General features: G+C 39.2%; 1 pseudogene; it reads right to left on the bottom strand.

Annotated features, from left to right (window-relative positions):
- Positions 1 to 18846: 18846 nt before the first annotated feature.
- On the bottom strand, positions 18847 to 19103 carry LOC112657927 (40S ribosomal protein S21-like; annotated as a pseudogene).
- Between the last annotated feature and the right edge of the window lie 651 nt (positions 19104 to 19754).

Here is a 19754-nt window from a genome sequence, read left to right as displayed (position 1 = left end):
ATTAACAATTTAACATAAGGGAGTGTGGATTCTACTTGTCAAAGAGAATATTAGAGGACTATTTGATATAAAATGCAACTATCACAGCACTGAGGGTTGGGTACCTCAGCTGGGTTTTCCTTGAACTTACTGCCTTACAAAGTTAAACACAGACCTGGGTGTTTCACAAGGACGGGATATTTTATCCCAAAGCAAAAACTCACATCAACTGAATAGGATGAAATTTTGATTGGATACCTGTCTATCAAATAGTTGTGTGGAAAGACAGACCATGGCAAGCAGCAAGGGGCCAAAGTGAACATGAGGAAAACTCAGAGAATTCTTTATTATTATTTTTAAATTGAAGTATAATTGATAATACAGCATTATACTAGAAGAAAATTCTAAAACTAGGACACATTGAGTCAAATTCTAATAGGGTCCTTCCCTGTCTGTATGATTATGATACTTTTTTTTTTTTTTTTAGATCTTGATACATTTTTATCCTCTAGAATCTTACTGTGCTTCATCTTAAGGTGAGAATTATAATATCGACGTCATTAGAATGATGTCAGAATTGATGAACAAAAAAATGTAAGGCGCCTTGCTCAGTGGCTGGCTTGGTGTGGGAACTCATTAAAAGTTCTTCATCTTTCCTTACTTGCCACTCAGACTCAATGTTGTGGCCTCTTTTTCTCCTTCTCCATCTTTTCTTTTCTGTTACTTTAAGAAATTTTTATTTGGATCTAATCTTAGATGTACAGAAAAGTTGCAGTTCCTGTACGCCCTTCACCTAGTGCCCCATCTTTCCTTTTTAAAATGCATTTTTCTCCAGTTGTTTTGCTAGAATTCATGTTCCCAGCTGTCTTGAAAAGGAATAAATTGTATTCTGGTATAATGTTGCAACATTCACTTTAATTGTACCTTCTTTATCCTTTCAATATACAATTGCTGAGAGTCAAATGATTACACTAGAGCAGAATACTATTAAATTATCTGGGACTGAGTATAATTATTGACTTTCTTTAGGGCTGCAGAAAATTTTGGAATGATCTAGTCTTTAACTTGGGTGAAGCTAGTCAGGTGGAGACAACAGAAAAAGTTGATAAAACTCCTATGCCAACTGTTATATATATTTGTATATGTATTTATAAGTGTATTTTATGTGTATTTATATATGGACCCTAACATGTAACAATAGATCTGGTGATTACAAAATTTTGAAAATCACAAAGGTGTAATAATCAAGCAATAGAGCTTAAAAGGCACAGGAGGGGCGCCTGGGTGGTTTAGTAGGTTAAGTGGCGAATCTTGATTTTGGCCAGAGTCCCGGGATCCAACCCCATATATCTTGTTTATGCTGGGTGTGGAACCTGCTTAAGATTCTCTCTCTCTCTCCCTCTGCCCCTCCTTCACCTTGTGTGCATGCATGCACTCTCTTTTTCTGTTGTTTTTTTTTTTTTTTTTAAAAGGCACAGGATATTAGTTGTAGTTTAAATTTATATCCCCAGGGAGCTTTGTGTAGCATCCCAATATACCCCAAGGCCTTCGGTAAGAGAACGAAGTGAGCTTCTTTAGTTCATCTCCCATCTCATCTTCTTTTTGTGTCTCTTTTCTTTTTGCTTACAAACATTATTTCCATAATCTCTCTATGGTTCTCATGGAGGCTTTTCACCTTACTGAAAATGTCCCATGCTCTAAAATAGCCACAATAGCCTTCCTGTTTTTTTTCTTTTCTCTCCCAATAACAAATACTATTCCCTTGATACTCTGTTTAAGCTACATGTCAGGGGAAGAAAATAAGTTCAGATGTAGGAATTCACAGGGGCCCTTGTAGATAACCAACTTAATGCCTTTTTCCTCCCTGGGGTAGTTACATTTTAAGAGAGGAAGCTTTACAGTAAAAATGCTATCATCACCAAAAATGGACCTCTAACGTCGGGAATTTAGGCACTGTGGCAGGGAGAAGGAGTGGGGTTGTGAAAGTATAACCTTTCCTGGTACTTCGCCAGTTGAGGCTGCTGAAGGCACTACAGAAAAGTGTTCAAGTTCTCCTGCTCCTTTAAAACTTCTTCAACTCACTACATTCCAGATAGCTGAGGTAATAATATTCATGAATAAAGGAAGGATGCTCTGAAGCCTAACAGGAGACAGCTAAGAGGTGGCAAGAAGAATGATTGAATCCCAGCCAAAGGGACTTTCAGGTCCTCTGAGGAAGGTACCACTATCAGACTATTTTTATCTCAATGTAACGATTAAAACTATGTTGATGTCACAAATTCAGTGCCATTTCAGCTTCCCAGTTTTAAACGAGTGGAATGCAAAAAGTTCACCTAAAGCAGTCATGCAGAAGAATGCTGTTTTGTCCACTATAAGCTTTTCCTCTGGCTGTAGACCTAGGCGCAAACTTTTTGGAAAAAAAGAAATAATAAAGAGTAATGCTAAAGGCTGGGAAATGAAGAATGATTTGAAGATGTGAAAGGATTGGGAAAAAAGATAAAAAGTAGTAACAGAAGTTTATTTCATTCTCATCATGAGATCGGGCAACGGTCTCATGGTTATATTGCTTCTTGCCTTCAGTTACCAAGGCCACAAACCATTATTTTCAGAGGCTCATTGCCCTGTGTGTGCATCAAGATTTGATGGGAAGATAAAGGGGTTGTGTTGGGAAAATTGCCTGGCTGTTCCTCTTCCTAGGTTTCCTTTTTCTTCCAGAGAGAATACCTGGAAGAAGGAACTGCTCACAAAATAATAATAGTAATAGCACTAATAACATTATTCATCATCATTATATGTTCATTAGAATACTGTATTCAAATTGGATCCCTCCATCCTTTACACCTCCCCTTTCCCCATCATCTTCATCAACAGGAACATTGTACTAAATAATTCTCTGAAAGTATTGCTGGCTTGCCAACCAGTGAAACTTCTATTAAAATTTTAATAGACGTGCAAAAAGAAGTAATCTTACTGAAAGAACAAATTCACTAGATGAGCTATACAGTTCACAGACAATACGTTTAAATGAAATTGAAAACAATGGAGTAAAATAAATGAGAAAAATATATTTGGAGATATTAACCAGGGAGGCTCATGAATCAAGCTTAGGTCTATGTAAAGACAGGATGAACGCACTTGTATGTGGATGGTATAATTTTCTGTTTCTTCCTTTGCTATCCCTCTAACTGGTTTCCTGAATGCACCGGCAGAATGCAGTTTTTTACTGGCAAGGGATACAAAGCGAGAATTCCTTCTTTTAACCATTAATAAGAACTGCTAGCAAGAATATACAGTATTTTTAAAGATTCAGTGCATAGTGTGTTAGATTAACTTAGAGTTCATTATTCTAATATGGATGTGCCAACCCAATTCAGTGTTTGTACAGTAGAAGTTGTACTTTTCTAGGAGGCCTGTATTTGCTCCTATCAAACTGTACATGCAGCAGACGTTTCCAGCTTTGATTTGGCTCTCACATTTTGGTGCTACAGGAAAACGCCGTCAGGCGGAGTGAGGTAAGAGGAAAAGACAGGCAGAAGCCATGAGACCTGGTCCAACCTCCAACTTCTGTTGATGAGGTGCAGTTAGGGCCCAATTATGATGTCGAGACCGTTCGTTTCCTATGTGGTCCAAATTTCATGCCATACCCGGAAGAGGAGCGGAGAAAGAATGGCTCAAGGTACCACCTCCCCATTGACTGGGTACTAACCGCACTATTCACTAAGTACACCATCATCTCAGAGCTGAGATGTGCCAGAGTGTGGCCTGCCTCTGAGTCAAATGCTATTTCAAATGCCGTATTTGGCTTGTACTTCTTTAAATGAGATTAGATTGCTATTAAATATATTATTTCTCATTCTGTTTGTTCCCATCGCTTCTTGATGCCTCCAGTGAAAAGGTTTCTTATCTATTTTGACAAAAAGGTTAAACCAAATTGAGTCTGCCATAGAAAAATGGACACTGAATCTTGAAGGGTTAAACAAGCTTCAGAAATGCTGAGATTTTTTTCCTCCCTGGAAACTGCATGCTTGAACGATTCCTAAGCTGTTAGGGTTACCATGGTAATTATTATTCTTAAATGGAGAGGTTTATTTGTGAAGCAAAAAGACCAACAAACTTGTTGCCTGTGTCTCTAGATCAGTACTACACATAGCCATCTTTAAGGAGGAGTGAACTTTTGGAAGAATTGAGTAATGCAGGTCAGTCTTTATTAGGGCCTGTAATGAGCTTGCAAAAGACAAAGGTGGAACGTGAATATATTAGGAATATTTATGGAAGATGCATTTATTGGATGGGTTTATAATTTCTGCCTTTGATGTAGAACCAAAGTTATAAATAATCCATAACCAATTGTATTTTAGGGGAATCAGTTTCTTAGAGCATCGAATAGGTCATTTTCTATATGGCTGATCATAATGGTCTTCAGGTCAATTCATTTTTATGCAGAAATGACTCTCAGAACTTAAATTAACTATTTTTTACTTTTTTTTTTTTTCTTGATCCTAAGGCTATGGCCTAAAGAATCTGTTTCCCCTGATCTTGGGGGAAAAGAGACCTGGCTTTACATAGAAACACTGTTCATAGCAGATGTTGGCAACATAGCATGCTTTTGTGCTTTTGCAAAGAATGGGAGTGATGTTTTGACGCAGGAAGGCTAGATACCCTTTTTAATATGTGTAAGGCCCTACTCTAATATTGTCTTGTAAGTTTGGGACAAATTGCCTAAGTCAAAAATCCACTCTATTTGTGCTCTCCCTATTGTAGTTGGTTTGACCTTAAATATAGACATCAAGATTTAAAACTAACCTGGAAATTCCTGCTTGACATATATGGTATATCTCTGTACTTCATACGTGCCTTCACTCTTGTCCTTATCAAAGTATAATTGTTATTTCTCAGTTGATCACCCCATAGACTCCTAGGCCTCATAGCCAAAGGAAGGGAGGCAGAGATGGGGCATGAACTCTGAAGTCAGGAAGACGGAGGTTCGAATCCTTTCTCATTTGCTGTCTACATGACTTGGACAAGTTTCTTGACCTTCCTGAGCTTCAGTTTGTTTTCTATAATATAAGTATGGTAATAAGACCAACTCCATAGGGCTGTTGTGGGAATTAGATGGATTCGTACTTGTAGGTTAAGACTTGCTTAGAATGGCTCCTGGCACAGAGGGAACATTAATAGCTTCTCAAGGGATTTTCATAACTTTTACTCTCAGTACCTATTCTCAATAGAGGGGTTGTTTTGTTTTTTTAGTGAAAATTGAGTTTCCCATTCAACTAAGGAACCCTTTTACACTTTCTGCCCTGATTGGTCATCTAGTTTCTGGGTGCAACCTTCTAGGGGCCAGGGTTCATAGCATAGAAGGCCATTCTATTACCAGAAAGCTCTGCTCAAAAACTCTTTTGTCTTCCTGGCAACTCTCTTCAATGGGCAAAGGAAGGGTGAGCAGGCTGCCTTCTGGGGAAAATGGATCTTCTTTAAAACCTGTATGTTTTGGTTATAAAAAGCCTGTGGTATCAGGCAGGAGAACGAGGATTGCTTTCTCTCCTTCACATGTCAATAGGCAAGTTGTATGTGCTTGTCTGAAGTCAACAATGAGAAGTGAGTTACAAGATTCTTTTTTTTTTTTTTTAAGAGATGAGTATTTCACTTGGAAATGTGATCTCTAAACAAATCATCTGGCCAGTTTTGTGGGGTTATTTTTCACTATCCCATTTTACAAGAGGTATTCGGAGAAAAGAAGACTTACTTGACATTTCTAAGCCACTGGGATGCTTTTTAATTTGTTTCTAGAGTATTTAATCTGTAAGACATACCAGGCTGAATAAATTATGTAACAAAACAATGACAACAAGGTCAAAGCAGAAGTATGACTTTACAGTGGGGAATATTCATGACATGATGCTATTTGAGATATACTTCTTGAATATTAAATAGTTTTTCCTAATGTTATGTTCCAATTAAACAAACGAGAAGGTATAAGAAAGAAAACTGGATTCTTTCTGAATTGGAGAAATTAAGCAAATTCTAGGATAACAATTATCATCTAGCTAATTGAAAAATGTCAACCTCTGTCTGTCCACATAAAGTTTAGAGATATTAGCTGGAAATATTTTCTCTTGTGACTCAATTGTGATATAAACCTTAGAGTACTGAATATTCTGCATTAGTAGATCAGATGCTCACAATCTGATTTATACAGTTATACATAACCTCAATTATTTATTTTTGGTTACATCTCAACTTAAAAAGAGAGATCCAAAGCAACAGAATTTTGCTGCTTAAGGAATTATAAGATGGTTTATAGATTGACTTTCTGACAAAATCTAACTCTGCTCTTCTTTTCTAGCAAGTAGGGTTGGTGCTCTGAAAGGGATAACAGCTTCCTCTGCACAGTGAACAAAAAATAGATCACCTAGTATGTAGTGTAGAAGGGCATTAGACAAAGAATGAAGAAACCCGCATGTTTGCTAGACCTCCATCATCAATTAATGTTGTGATCTAAGGCTGACCATGGTGATATCAGTATTTAACATTTATTAACGACTCACTGTATTCATTAATTCCTGCATCTCTAATAAACAGGCCAAGAATCTTGGTGGTTTGATGTAATAAAGGTTTATTTCTTGGCCAAGACAAATCAGAAGGGGCCTATCACATTCCAAGTAGTGCCTCTGCTACCTACTATGGCCTCATTATTCTCCAGTCCATCCCTTGCTGGCAGAATGGTGAGGTAAAGAGAAGAGAGGAAGAATGTGGTAGAAGTTAAGAGTGGGCTGGGCCTGAAACTGATGGTCGCCACCCTGTTCACATTTATATGGACAGAACTGAGTCACAGAGACCCACTTATGTGTAACCACAGCTGGGAAGTATGGGAAAGCACTATGGCAAGGACAAGAGGACATGGACAGCATTGAGCAGCTGCAGCTCAGCTCTACTGCACTGTGATTAGCTCCCTCAATACCTCACTTAATTCTTACAATCAGTTTTTGAAGAGTTAGAAAGTTGAGTTTAGAATGGCAGAGCTGGACTCATCCCTTTGACTGAGTCTGTGCCCTAAGCTCCTATGCTACATTGCTTTCTTGGCCTTTGAAAATCACTATGTGTAAGTTCCTTCACCTTTATAACTAAAATGACAGTATTTGTAATCTGTGTTATACCTCATGAGATAATGGAAATCATGAGCATGTCAGGACTTGCCTTCTCTCTGTTACACAGACAAACTGGGCATTTTTGTATGGCTAAGTCCTCTGCCTGTACAACACATTCCATGTCTTCTTAGGCTGTCCAGCAATCCTTCTCCCTCTCTTCTGCATCATAAAATCTCTCCTCTCTACTAGATCATTCTCATCAACATACAATATGATCTTGAAGATAAAATCACTTCTTGATACCACATATCTAACTAGCTATTGCTTTATTTCTCTACGCTTTACGTAAAAAACATACTTTGAGTGATATATACTTGCCACTTCCGATTCTTCTACTCCATTTCCTCTTGAATTCCTTCCGATTAGGCACCCCAACACCATTTCAAAAATTGATCTTGGTAAGCTCGCAAAAGGCTTCTATTTAGCCAAGTCTAGTCAATTCCTCATCTTTGTTAGACCTATCAGTATCATACGACTTCAGATTATCTTTCTCCTCCTCAAAAGTGTTTCTTTACTTGGCTTCCAAGATCCTAAAACTTACCTGGCTTTCTTCCACTTTGCTGTATTCCTCTTCATTTGCCTGAACTCTAAATAGAGAATTGCTTTAGAGCTTAATATTTTGATTAATCTTAAATTCTCTCTTTTCATCCCATCCCTTGATAATCTCATCTAATTGTAACACTTCAAACACCATCTAGAAGCTGAAGGTTTCCAAATCTGATTCCTTGATACAGATTTCCCCAGATTTCTATCACTACATGAATTCATGATCAGTGCCTCAGCTCAAAATGCCCCAAATTAAAGTTCTCATCCTTCCATCATAACTATCCTGGTTTAAGCTACCACTATCTCTCATTTGGATTGTCATAGTATCTTCTTAAGAAATTTCTTCGTGTCTTCTCATACTTAACTCAAAGTCTAAAGTGATCCTCTTAAGATAGAAGTTAGATCATATCACTCCTGTGGACCAACCATTTAATATTCTTTGTTTGCACTGAGAATAAAAGCCAATGGCCTTATTATGGCCCCAGAGATTTTTTTCGACGTCTGATTCCTCCATTATTTCTATGACCTTATCTCTTATTATTCACGTCCCGCCCGTCAGCCCACTTCACTCACCCTGACCTCATCCTTGCTCTTTCTTGACTATGGCAGTCACTTCCCCTACCTCAGGTCCTTATTTGTGCTCCTTTCTCTCCTTGGAATAACCCTCCCATATATATTCTCATGTCATTCCCTCAACTTGCTTAGTTCTCTGCTCAAAATGTACCTTGTCACTGAGGCTAATTAGCAGCATCTCCTAAATAAGTGTCTGTTCACTTTAGTATTTAACCTATTTAAAGCTTAACTGCCAATCAGAGCTACTCCAGCATATGTCTTATGTATAACTCAGTTTCATTAGGCAAAATGCACAGTGAGGGGCTCAAATATTGACTTCCTTCTGTTTGCAAAAACAGCATCTGAGTTCATGAGGAAGAAGACTAAATGGCTTTATAGAAGTAGCAGAAGTTGATCCTCTGACCTGATACTAGTCCTCAGATATAGTGTTGTCTGAGCCCACTGAAGAGAGTGACCTTATCTAGTATATGGGCACTGTTGTGATGGATAGCAGAATATGCCACCCCAAAATATGACTCTTTGGCAGAGAGATTATTTTGAGCTGGTTATTTTTAGAAATAGCAGACACTGAAGAAGCTCTGAGAATACAAGCTGCCCCCTGTAAAGGATTCTTACATTTAAATGGAAAACTCCATCTGTAAGGGTATGTCCCTTTCAATACCAGGAAGAAAAAGATGAGTGAATCACAAGAGAATTTTATCAATGGAGAAAGAACAGACTTAAAAATGCATAGCAAACCTTACTCTTCTTTATGGTACCTGTCCTGGGCACTTCCCCACAACTGCCCTCCCTATACTTTCTTTGTTTTAGCTTTCTGTCTTTAGGTGAAGATGATATTTAAACTAGTGGTTGAAGCCACCTCAGGAAGTTGTTTGCTTTTTCCTTGGTTTCTTTCATGTACGTATGAGGTATACAGGTTGCTAAAAAACAAAATTCAACTCCGTAAATTTGAAAATCTAATTAGCTTTTTATTCAATACTTCATGAATCAGACAGTATCAGACAATATCAGACAGTATCCCATTTAGCAAGTAGACAGTATCCCATTTAGTGAGTGGGGAAGGGAAGTAGAAAGGAGATCCAAGGAGCTGTACAAAATGGAAGACTTTTATAGGCAAAAACAGGGTGAGACAAGAAAGTTATCACCAAAGGAAAAGGAAGGATTGTTTCAGGCAAGATCACCTTCCTTTGAGGGAAAGACAGGGATCTATCATGCAGATTATCTCACTAATGTTGAGCAAGAAATTACAGATTGATTGATTTAAAATTCCACTCCTGGGAAAGCCTGAAACTATAATTAGGTTAGGTATTATTAAGTACTGGTTTGCTTTCATGGGGCTTAGCACAAGTGACTTCATTTGGGGCCTGTTCTTTCTTTTTTTAATATGGTCAATGATTTCTGTAATACAGTTTAGTTCTGAATATCTGTTTTTCTCAATTGAGTATTCAGTCAAATTAAATTATAATAACTTATCAGTCAATGATAACAGTCTATGGCACTATCTCTTTCTAAATTTCTTCTCTTGTTGCTATCTGACACTAAAACCCTCAAGTGATCTTACTTGATCCTATTCCCCCACCTCCCTCTCAGAAGAAAGGGAAAGAGGGAGGAGATAGTCTACTTGCATGCCTAGCAGCTAATTGGTGGTAGGGAGGCATCTCAGTTTTGGTCTAGTTTCATTTCATGACTATTACCTCTCAAGGGTGAACATGGCTTATTCCCATCATTGTGTGTACATCTTTCCTTTATTTTTTAAAGATTTATGTATGTATTTGAGAGAAAGAGAGAGAGAGAGAGAGAGAGAGAGCACGAATAGGGGGAGGGGCAGAGGGAGAGAAGCAAACTCCCCCCTGCATGAAGGCTGACTCAGGGCTTAATCTCATGACCCTGAGATCCTGACCTGAGCCTATCAAGAATCATATGTCTAACCGACTGAGCAACCTAGGTGCCCCATTGTGTGTATATCTTAATTGAAAACTCCAGTAAGTTAGACATGTGACTTTTGTTCTTTACTGACCTCTTTTATAAATTCTGAGAGCCAAGAGGTAACTGGAGTAGGCATTTCTCTCCATTCTTTTTTGGAAGGCACAGAACTTCAGAGCTTCCTCATGTTCCACTCCTTGAAATATATGAGTGAGTCTTCAGACTCCAAGAATATACAGCTAGTACCTAGAAGGTCAGTGTGAAATGCAAATGCAGGGCATCTTATTTAAAAAAAAAATTATTAAGAACTTTAGGGCAGCTACCACAGAGTATTAAACCAAACCTTCTCTGAGTGTTGGGCTTTGTGTGACCGTACAGGGAGCACCCTGATTATACCCATCCTGCCAGGACCCCACTAAGAGCTTTACCAATAGTTGCTCTAAGAACAGCATCGCACCTACTGTCTTCTAGCACTTTTATTATATCTCCTCAGTAAAAACTAGTTCATCCTCTCCTGAACTTGAACTTGAAGTTCATCTGAGAATCTCAAATCATGGACTGATTTTCTTTGAACTTGGATGATGCCAATAAATGAAATTTGATTTTAAACCTGCACAGTCTTTATCCTAAATATATTTGAAATGCCTGGTGGTTTGTTGTTATTTGGTAAGCCAGATTCTCTCCACACTCCCTGGCTACCATTGTAGTCTCGGGGGTGAGGGAGAAGCAGATGCCATCTCAGTAAGTAGTAAGAGATCAGGGGAATATCCCAATCATATAGCAAAAGGAAAAAGAAAAGAGGCAGACCACCTTTTCTAGTCCAAATATTAGGGGACAAAAATAGATATAGAAGAAAGGACACAGTCATATGTATATGCTGATTTTTCCTTTTCCAGGTCTGGGAAGAAGAAAGAGAGCCTCTTGCTCTACTCCTTGTTTGGGACTTGGACACATGACTGCTGTGTATGGCAACCCCACATGTCCCAGTATAGTAAGAAGAGTGGGGTACTATTTTACATACTTGTAAACTTGTACATACATGTTTACATGTGTGACATGGCTTCCAGGTGGTATGGACTTTAAGACAAGAACCAAGAGACATATTTTGGGCCAACATGATGAGTGAGTGGCCTAAAGGGAAGTGATTCTGTGGCAGAATCTGTGAGGTAGACAGGCTAGGCCTTGTGCCAGATAGATGACACAAAGGAGACTCCAAGGGGTTTGTGGAGGCCACAAGACAACAGGAAAGGCTAAATCAGCATGGCAGGGTCATTAGACCTTGGCCGAGCCAAAAAGGACAAGAGTTTATTATCCTTAGATATCAATAGTGGATGGCAACTACAGGAGAGAAAAAATGTTTCCCCCTACCATTCTCAGTTCTCTCTCTCTCTCTTTTTTTTTTTCTTTTTTTAAGATTTTATCTACTTATTCATGAGAGACACACAGAGAGAGGCAGAAACACAGGCAGAGGGAGAAGTAGGCCTCCTGCAGGTAGCCTGATGTGGGGCTCGGTCCCAGGACCCCGGGATCATGCCCTGAGCCAAAGGCAGATGTTCAACCACTGACCCACCCAGGCATCCCTACCTTTCTCAGTTCTTGACTGAAACCCCCATAACAAAAGACAGACTAATGGAAGAAAAACAGAAGTTTAACGTTATTCAAAAAAAACCCAAGAGGCCCAAAATGTAGTGACCTGTGCTAAGCCTCATGACAGAAAACCAGGCCTGACTATATAACCTAATTCCAGGAGTAGAATTTTAAACCAGTGGGTCTGGAATTTCCTGATCATCACCAGTAAGGTAATCTGCATGATAGGCCTCCTCACCTTTCCCCTAAAAGAAGGTGACCTTTCCTGAAACAATCCTTTCTTTTGCTAATAATGCCCTTGTCCTGCCCTGTTTTTGCCTACTTTGTATAGCTCCTTGGAGCTCCTTTTTCACTTGCTGCATGGGATGCTGCCCAATTCACAAATCATTAAATAAAGGCAATTAGGCCTTCAAATTTATTCAGTTTTTATTCAGAACTTGTTTTGTAACAACCTAGATGAATATTTACTTGGGAATTGACCAAATGAATAAAATATCTCATGTTAGCAATTTGGATGTTAAGGGTCATAACTGTCATTGTATAGTTTTGAGAATAAGTTAGTTCATGTCATTTGTGTCTGTGTAGAGAATTCCCACCAATTACAAACATACATAAATTCTAGTTCAACTAGTTTAGAAAAACAGAAATACATGCATTTTTTTCCTGTTGATACTTTGAAACACATTGACAGATCCACATTCTCCATGACTACTTAAGAGTTTACATTTATGATGATACAACTGATCAATACCTGATTTCTCTGCTGGCAGATCCTGCTAGCTAGGGATTGGGGCTCCACAGAGAATAATTTTCAATCAAGTACTGTTCATTTAGTATCATTCTGGCCCCTGACTTCCTCAATATATGAAATCATCTCTAGGTTGATGGATGACAGCACTTTAGGTCCGCTGGAAAAGAGAAGACAATTCATCCTTCTTGTCACAATAAGGCAAATAGCCCACGGGACAAACCAAAGACCACGGTGGTTTTAAACAAGAAAGGCATTGATTAGAGGGAAAGCAAATGCTGAAAGAGAATCCTAGAGTTAGTGAGATGGAGTCAAAGAAGCTACCAGTCAAACACAGAAAACAAAGAAAGCCCGCAGCTGAGAACCTGTGGGACTAGAGATAATAAGAACAGCAGGAGGAGATAGAGGGAAAACATAGAGAGCAAGGGGGAAAAATAATAAAAAGAAGATACATAAAAGGGAATGAAAAACCTATAGAAGATGCCAGAATTTTTGACAGTGAGGGGTAGGATCTGAAAGAACTTCTGAAGGCGACCGAACTTCCCTATGGGGCACAATCCTTGACAATGAGATATTAACCTAGAGGGATATCTGTGCAGCCCCAAGTCCAACAGAAATAAAAGACACAGAATAACTACATTGTCCGTGTACACTCAAACACACTCTACCAAAGCTATTTCAACGAGAGGGTAGCCAGTAAAACTGTATGTTTTAGAAAATGTAATCAAAAGCAAATATTGGGGGTATGTTTTGTTGCTCTTGTTACTTTTCTTCCATTTATTTTTCTTTTGGCGTAGCAGTCAGGCCCCATTAGGTAAGGCTGCATTTAAGAACCATTTCAAAACGGAATCAGCCTCTCTGTTTATCCATTTATTTTCTCCTATCATCCTCTTTTCTCACAGTTATTTCAGAAGTTTTGGGCATTGAAAGAGTTTCTGCCTTTGATTATTGATTACTCAGTAGCACTCCTAGACCAAGCTGCATTTCTTGGATTGGGGGAAACAGAATAGCTTCTTTCAGAGAAGAGATAGTTTAACTCGGCTTCATGTTTTTCCCTGTCTTTCGATTTGCTATCCATTTCCCTTCATTAAAAATCACCATGCTTATGATAAAACCTATGCTGTTGCCTAGCTAAGAATCAGAAGCTCACCATTTACTTCACGTTGTGGAAATTCTAATCAGATACTGGGGGTCTTGGTTCTGTGCTGCATTGTGTCCTCAGGCGTTGTGCTCTACAATTTTTAACACCACAGAACAACTATCTAAGACCTGATTCCCTTGGATTCTTTTTCAGCAGATACAGATAACGTTTTGAATAAGATATGGCTCCATTTATTTTTAGCAATTTTCTTTTTTACTTATTTTAGTGGTGGAACCAGATAAGAGTCTGATTGAGTTCACACCTCAGTGATAAGCATATTGGGTGACCCATTAATGCTGGTGATGAAACTATAGCTCAGGCCCACAGGCAGTTCTGTTCAGATTTATGGCAAGACATGGTGATGGAGAAGTATAGACTCTTAGTTATGAGAAAGCAAATGATTGCTTCCTATGTAAAAAAATAAATTGCAATTGGGCTAATTTAAGACTAATCAGAAACTGCCAATCACTCTAGGAGGGAATAATGTCCAAGAAGTTCCCTGTAATAAGTCTCTGATCTTTTTGGCAAAGGATAGCACAATAGAGGTGGAGATAAGCATGCTTCTCACCCATAAATAACCCCCTGATGTGATCTCTAATGCATTGTGAATTCATTGTGGGTTTTTAGGCAGCTGCAAGACACTAATCAATGCAAAAGAAACTTTGCAGTGTTTTCCACATAGAAGTAAGTATCAATCAAGTCATAACTGTGCTTTAACTCAGATGGTCTGAGTAAAACTTGGTAAGACAAAGTTTGCCAGAAGAGGGGAAGAAAACTGTACTTGTGAAGGACAGCTTTTCTTGGGATATTTCAGACTACTTTGAATCAGATCATCTTCTGATACAGTATTTTTCTTTAGTTCAGAGTAGCTTACAAAGTCACTAGTTCATACCTCTAGAAGAATTCATACATCTGGGAGATGTCTATGTAGGCCTACTTATTCAGATATTTTGCCCCCCGCCCCCAAAAGTGATTGTTAGAATTTATGGTGTGTTATCTGCTTCCATAGAGACAAGAAACTAATTTCAATTACAAATGGTAGGTGGATGGACCACTCTATATTCTGAAATCCTTTATTTGCGGTTTCCTGTCTCTTGGGCTTCTTGGTAATTTGTGAAATTTGTAGATATACAGAAGCATGATGTTTAAAGAATCTGTGATTCAAAAGGTATTAATTCATTTTTATTCTTTGAGTACTTACTATTTCAGTTTGCTAGTGCTGCTATTACAGAGTACCACAGAGTAGGTGGCTTAAAAGATAGATTTTTTTTTTTTTTTTGACATTCCAGAGGGTAGAAGTCCAAGATCAAAGTGTCTGCAGTTTTGGTTTTTCCTGAGACACCTCCCTTTCGCTTGCAGGTGGGCACTTTCTCACTGTTTCCACACATGGCCTTTTCTCTGTGCTTGTGCCTTTTATGGCATCTTTCCCAATTATGGAGACAACCAGTCATATTGGATTAGTGTCCTTCATTTTGACTTAATCACCCCTTTAAAGGCCTTATCTTTAAATACGGTTACTTTCTGAAGTACTGGGTATGGGACTTCAACGTATAAATTTGGGAGGGACATCATTCAGTCCATAATGCTCAGTACTCTGGAACCCCCCAAATTCATGTCCTTCTCACAGGAAAATACATTTGAAAATAAAGAAATGAAGAGATTTTGAACTGGCCAACATTTGGAAGCCCAAGATGATACCCTGCATTCCCAAAGGGATCTGTGGTTTGAATTATTTGGCTACGCCATAAAATGAGGGTACTTTGGGGAAAAAAGATGAGCAAAAAGTAGGAAAGAAACAGAGTGTAATTTAGGTGCCATTCTCAGGAATGGTTGCTTCTGTCTTTAGGCTAATGTCAGAATTGGAAATCATTTTACTGATCATTTAGGACAATGTCTTCATTTTTTAGATGGGGAAATAAATAAAATATGAAATGGTCAAAGGCCATTAACTGGTTTTACTAGTTTACTAGCTTAACTAGTTTTATAAAGCTGTATCTGATTTAGTATGTGGATTTTCTGATCTCTAAAGTGAGAGATCCTCATAGAGTGTTCATCTCTAAACTAGTACTCCAGTACTCCCCTTCCACTTTGATGGACCCTAAAGGGGAAACTATTCTCTCTTAGAATATGATGTAGCTGGGGGAGACAGGATGATCTTTGGTGAGACATTGCTGAGAGAATATGGCTTCCATATTATATCTCCATCCATACATAGGATGTACATAATGCATATACAATATCTAATAGTTGTTCCTTTTTCTACTTGCCTTTTTATTTGCTGCTTGGTGGAAACAATGCTTGCAAGTAGAGAATACTGAGGTACCTTATAGTATATTTCCCAGCTTTCTTGGTTATAGTGTGATTTAAAGGCAGTATTCCAAATACTTATACTTTTCCCCTCTATGATAGCAATGCCTATGGTATGGCATGCCATATCTTCTACTATATTAAAAACTCTTTATGAACAAGGATCTCAGACTTATTTTTATTTCTTGAGCCCTATCAAAGAGCTACCAATTCACTTGCTTAATATATACAGATGTATAATTACTTAATATATGTATGTATATTATTTACTTAATACATATCTATGTATGCATACATACATGCATATACATTTATGCATATGTGTGTCTATACCTCAGTGGTTGGCTCCTTGTGGCTCTAATGACTGACTGCTCAGTGCTCAACAGAGAAATGGAGGCTGCTTTGAAAGAATAGTCCTGGAGAGGAGCTGTAACTCTTCAAGTGATGATGGCAAGCAACATCAGGACAAAGGGTTGGCGCAGCTGAGAAGATGTGTGTATAGATAACCTTATCCATAGGGGAGGCGGGCTATACTAGGAGAAGGATCATCCACAGGCTTGTAGGAACTGATCCTCATTCATTTGCCCTTGACTTCACTCTCAGTGGTTTCTGGATATGTATTGAAATTGCAGGGCAGCAATTCAGGTTCGCCCATGAATCTCTCCCTAAACCCTCAGGGGGAATTAATTACTTTTTCCTGTGTCTTCCTAAAGCAATTAGTATCTGACTCTATCACAGCCATTACAATGTGTTATAAGTGCCCATCTCCCATTGAACATTTGAGTTGCCTAAGTGCATGGATTAAGTTTTAGCAATCTCCATATCCTTAGAGCCTTTCATGTAGATGATAGATGAATGAAGGATAAATGCCAGACTTTGATTACATTCCCCAATTATCTACCTGTCTATCTCTATGTATATATATATATATATGTACATATGTGAGAAGGAAACTGAAGTTCAGAGAGATTAAGTAATTTACACTTGAAAAGGCAGAGCAAAGAATTCTCACCGAAAGTGTGGCTGCCAAGTCCCTACTTTTAACGAATCTCACCCTCCTGGCCTGGACATTCAGCATTGGGGCAATCTTCCCTTAAGATGTTAAGTGATTAGGATTGGAAAGAGTGGTGAAGAGGACAAATCCTTTTAATTAGAAATAATAGGAATGTCTGTAGCAAGATGTTTCTGCTGGCAATTGGGGGTCATAGGACTCCTCCTTAGAAAGTCACAAGGAAGGGACAGATTGATGCAAAAATGGTGTTTTGGAAGTGTAGGTACAGAGGTGAAGGGTCGAAGAGTTTTCACGTTAGTCTCCTTACAGCAGTGTCTGGGGATGATAGGGGTTGTTTTCTCTGTCTTCATAGAGTGTTCATTCTTTGGCCTGTTCTCCCCTCCAAGGAAATGGCTAAGATTGGCTCATTAATTCTATGAGGTTATAAGTAAAAATTTTATCTGTGTTGTTGCTTATTCATAAGTTAAGCCTACATTCTGCAAATATCTTTTGCAAATTCTTTCAGAGGCTGCCACAGCTTTGCTCTAGGTCAGTCCTGTGGTTTACCACATAAAACAGAAAGGAAAAAACACGGAACATCTGAGGTGACCCCGGTCCATTTTTTCTAGCAGATATCCCAAGCAGATCACACAGCAACCCCAATACAGTCTGCTGCTAGGTGCAAATTTAGAAAGGCAGAGAACGAATTTACAGTTCCTATTTTGAATCCATTGTTAAACCTGCAGGAATGTGGAGCTTAAAAGCCCATTTGGTGCCTTGGAGAAGCACGGTGAACAGTTACATTTGACATTACTCATGTCCTTCAGGGAAATGTTCTTGTTCTAGTTGAAGTCAAGTTCCTGGAGGGAACACTTCACATTATGTATCCTTTCCTACTCACTCTGATTACTTTTCTTGAAGTTCCCTTGGGTTCTTCCAAACTAGACACAGTCTTTAAATTCTCAGTGATGCTCTTCACTTCTAATACATGTGCTGTTCCAGTCTCATTGCCATAGTCATTCCCAGACTTAGAGGAAGGAGCAGGTGGGGGAGTGATGCAGGATGCTCACTGGCAGGCTGAAAAAAAAATCTAAATGAAAATGAGTAGATTCAGGTCAGAGCAACTAATTGGCTTCAAGAACTTGAACCTCTCATATGGGTGAGTCTCTATGCTCATGTTGCTTAGACTCAAGACAGCCTCTTCAAATCAAGTGCTGAGGAAAGTGTGCTCCTCTTAACATATTACTCACATGACATTCTGTGAGGAGCCTGTAGGAAAAGTCTCAATCTCAGATCTGCAGTTTTGCTCTCTTGTCATTATTTGTTTTCTTTCCTCTTTGTCTTTTTTTGTCCCTTGTTTCTTTTCTTTTTTCCCCTCTTTCTCTCTCTTTCTCTGTCTTGCTTTCTCTGCCACTTCAGACCTTTCCAGTGCTGTCCAAAAGAGCTTTCTGTGGTGTTAGAAATATTCCATACTTACATGGTCTAGCTCAGTAGCCACCTGCTGTCTGTGGCTACTGAGAAATTGGAATTTACCTATTGTAACTGAGGAATGAAACTTTAAACTAATTTAAGTTTGAATAGCCATTTGTGGTTAATGGTCATCAAATTGGGTAGTGCAACTTTAGACCAACTGTTTACCTCTGACATTATCTATATCATTCATATGTTGATAACAAGAGTTGAAAACCTCTTTGGCTATTCTCTTTTTGTAAAATCACTCATCAGTGGGAAAGTTGGTCTAGCTTGTAAGATTTGGTTCCAATCTCTTCTAAACTCTTCCCCTCAACTTCAGAGGGCTTTCAGGGCAAGAGAGCCCTTGGTATCTTTTGGGGTGGATAGCAGGAGCAGTGGTGAGTTTACTATTTATTTATGACAAGTATCCCATCTCCATGGTCCTCTCCAGTCAGGAGTTCTTTGAAACTATGCCATTGGCCTTGTCTAGGAAGAGGATGGAGTCATCGGGCTCACCCATTCCGCAAACGGCCCCACAGATAGCATAAGGTTTTAAATGGCTATTGAAACTGCCTGTCACCTTGTCAACCTCGGCCACATTCATCTGTATGGACACGTGATCCTCGGCACCAGTGATGTGGTTGCTGACAGAACATTTCTGGGGCACATACAGGTCCACAACCAGAACTTGCCAGTGTCATTCTGCATGTCAAGGTCATGCCTGCCGCCACTGCCTCAGGCATGAGCGCAGACAGGAAGCACTGTGTCCCCCCCCCACTTAGTATCTCCTTGGAAGACAGAATGCTCCTCCCTGATTGCCTGGAGACCAAATATTCTCCAGCGGGGGGGGGGGGGGGGGGGGGACCCGTATGTGATTGCAAGTTCAGATGGGGCTCATTTGCAAGGCTTGGGAGCAGGTGTGTTTGAAAATCTCACAAGTGAAGGCAGAGGTCGGCAACGTCTTTGGCCACTTGCAGGAATTAACAATGTTGGTACAAGGGTCGTGAGCCAGGAAGGCATAAGAGAAGGTGAAGGAGTTAGAAAAAAAAAAAAAAAAAGAGGTAGCATGGAAGAGGAAGGAAGACAGCAAGGGAAAGGACATGTGTAAAGAGTAGTGGGACTGTTAACTCACAGTGATCTTAGTTCCAAATCTGCCTTTGGTCATCCCCTCCCAGGAAGCCAGGCCCTCATACCAGAAAACCTGTGCTTAATTGGCCACAGATGCTTGGGGACAGCTGGGAAGGCTAGGAGGGTAGTCAGTTAGTTCTCTGTACACTCTCAGAGTCTCCCTAAATTCAACTCCAAACGGGTTTAAAATAGTACCCGATATAGACTGGCTACTATCATCTGTCCCTCTTT

The sequence above is a fragment of the Canis lupus genome, chromosome 8 (assembly GCF_003254725.2).
Source record: "Canis lupus dingo isolate Sandy chromosome 8, ASM325472v2, whole genome shotgun sequence".
NCBI classification, from domain to species: domain Eukaryota; kingdom Metazoa; phylum Chordata; class Mammalia; order Carnivora; family Canidae; genus Canis; species Canis lupus.
This window is presented reverse-complemented; position numbering and strand designations above follow the sequence as displayed.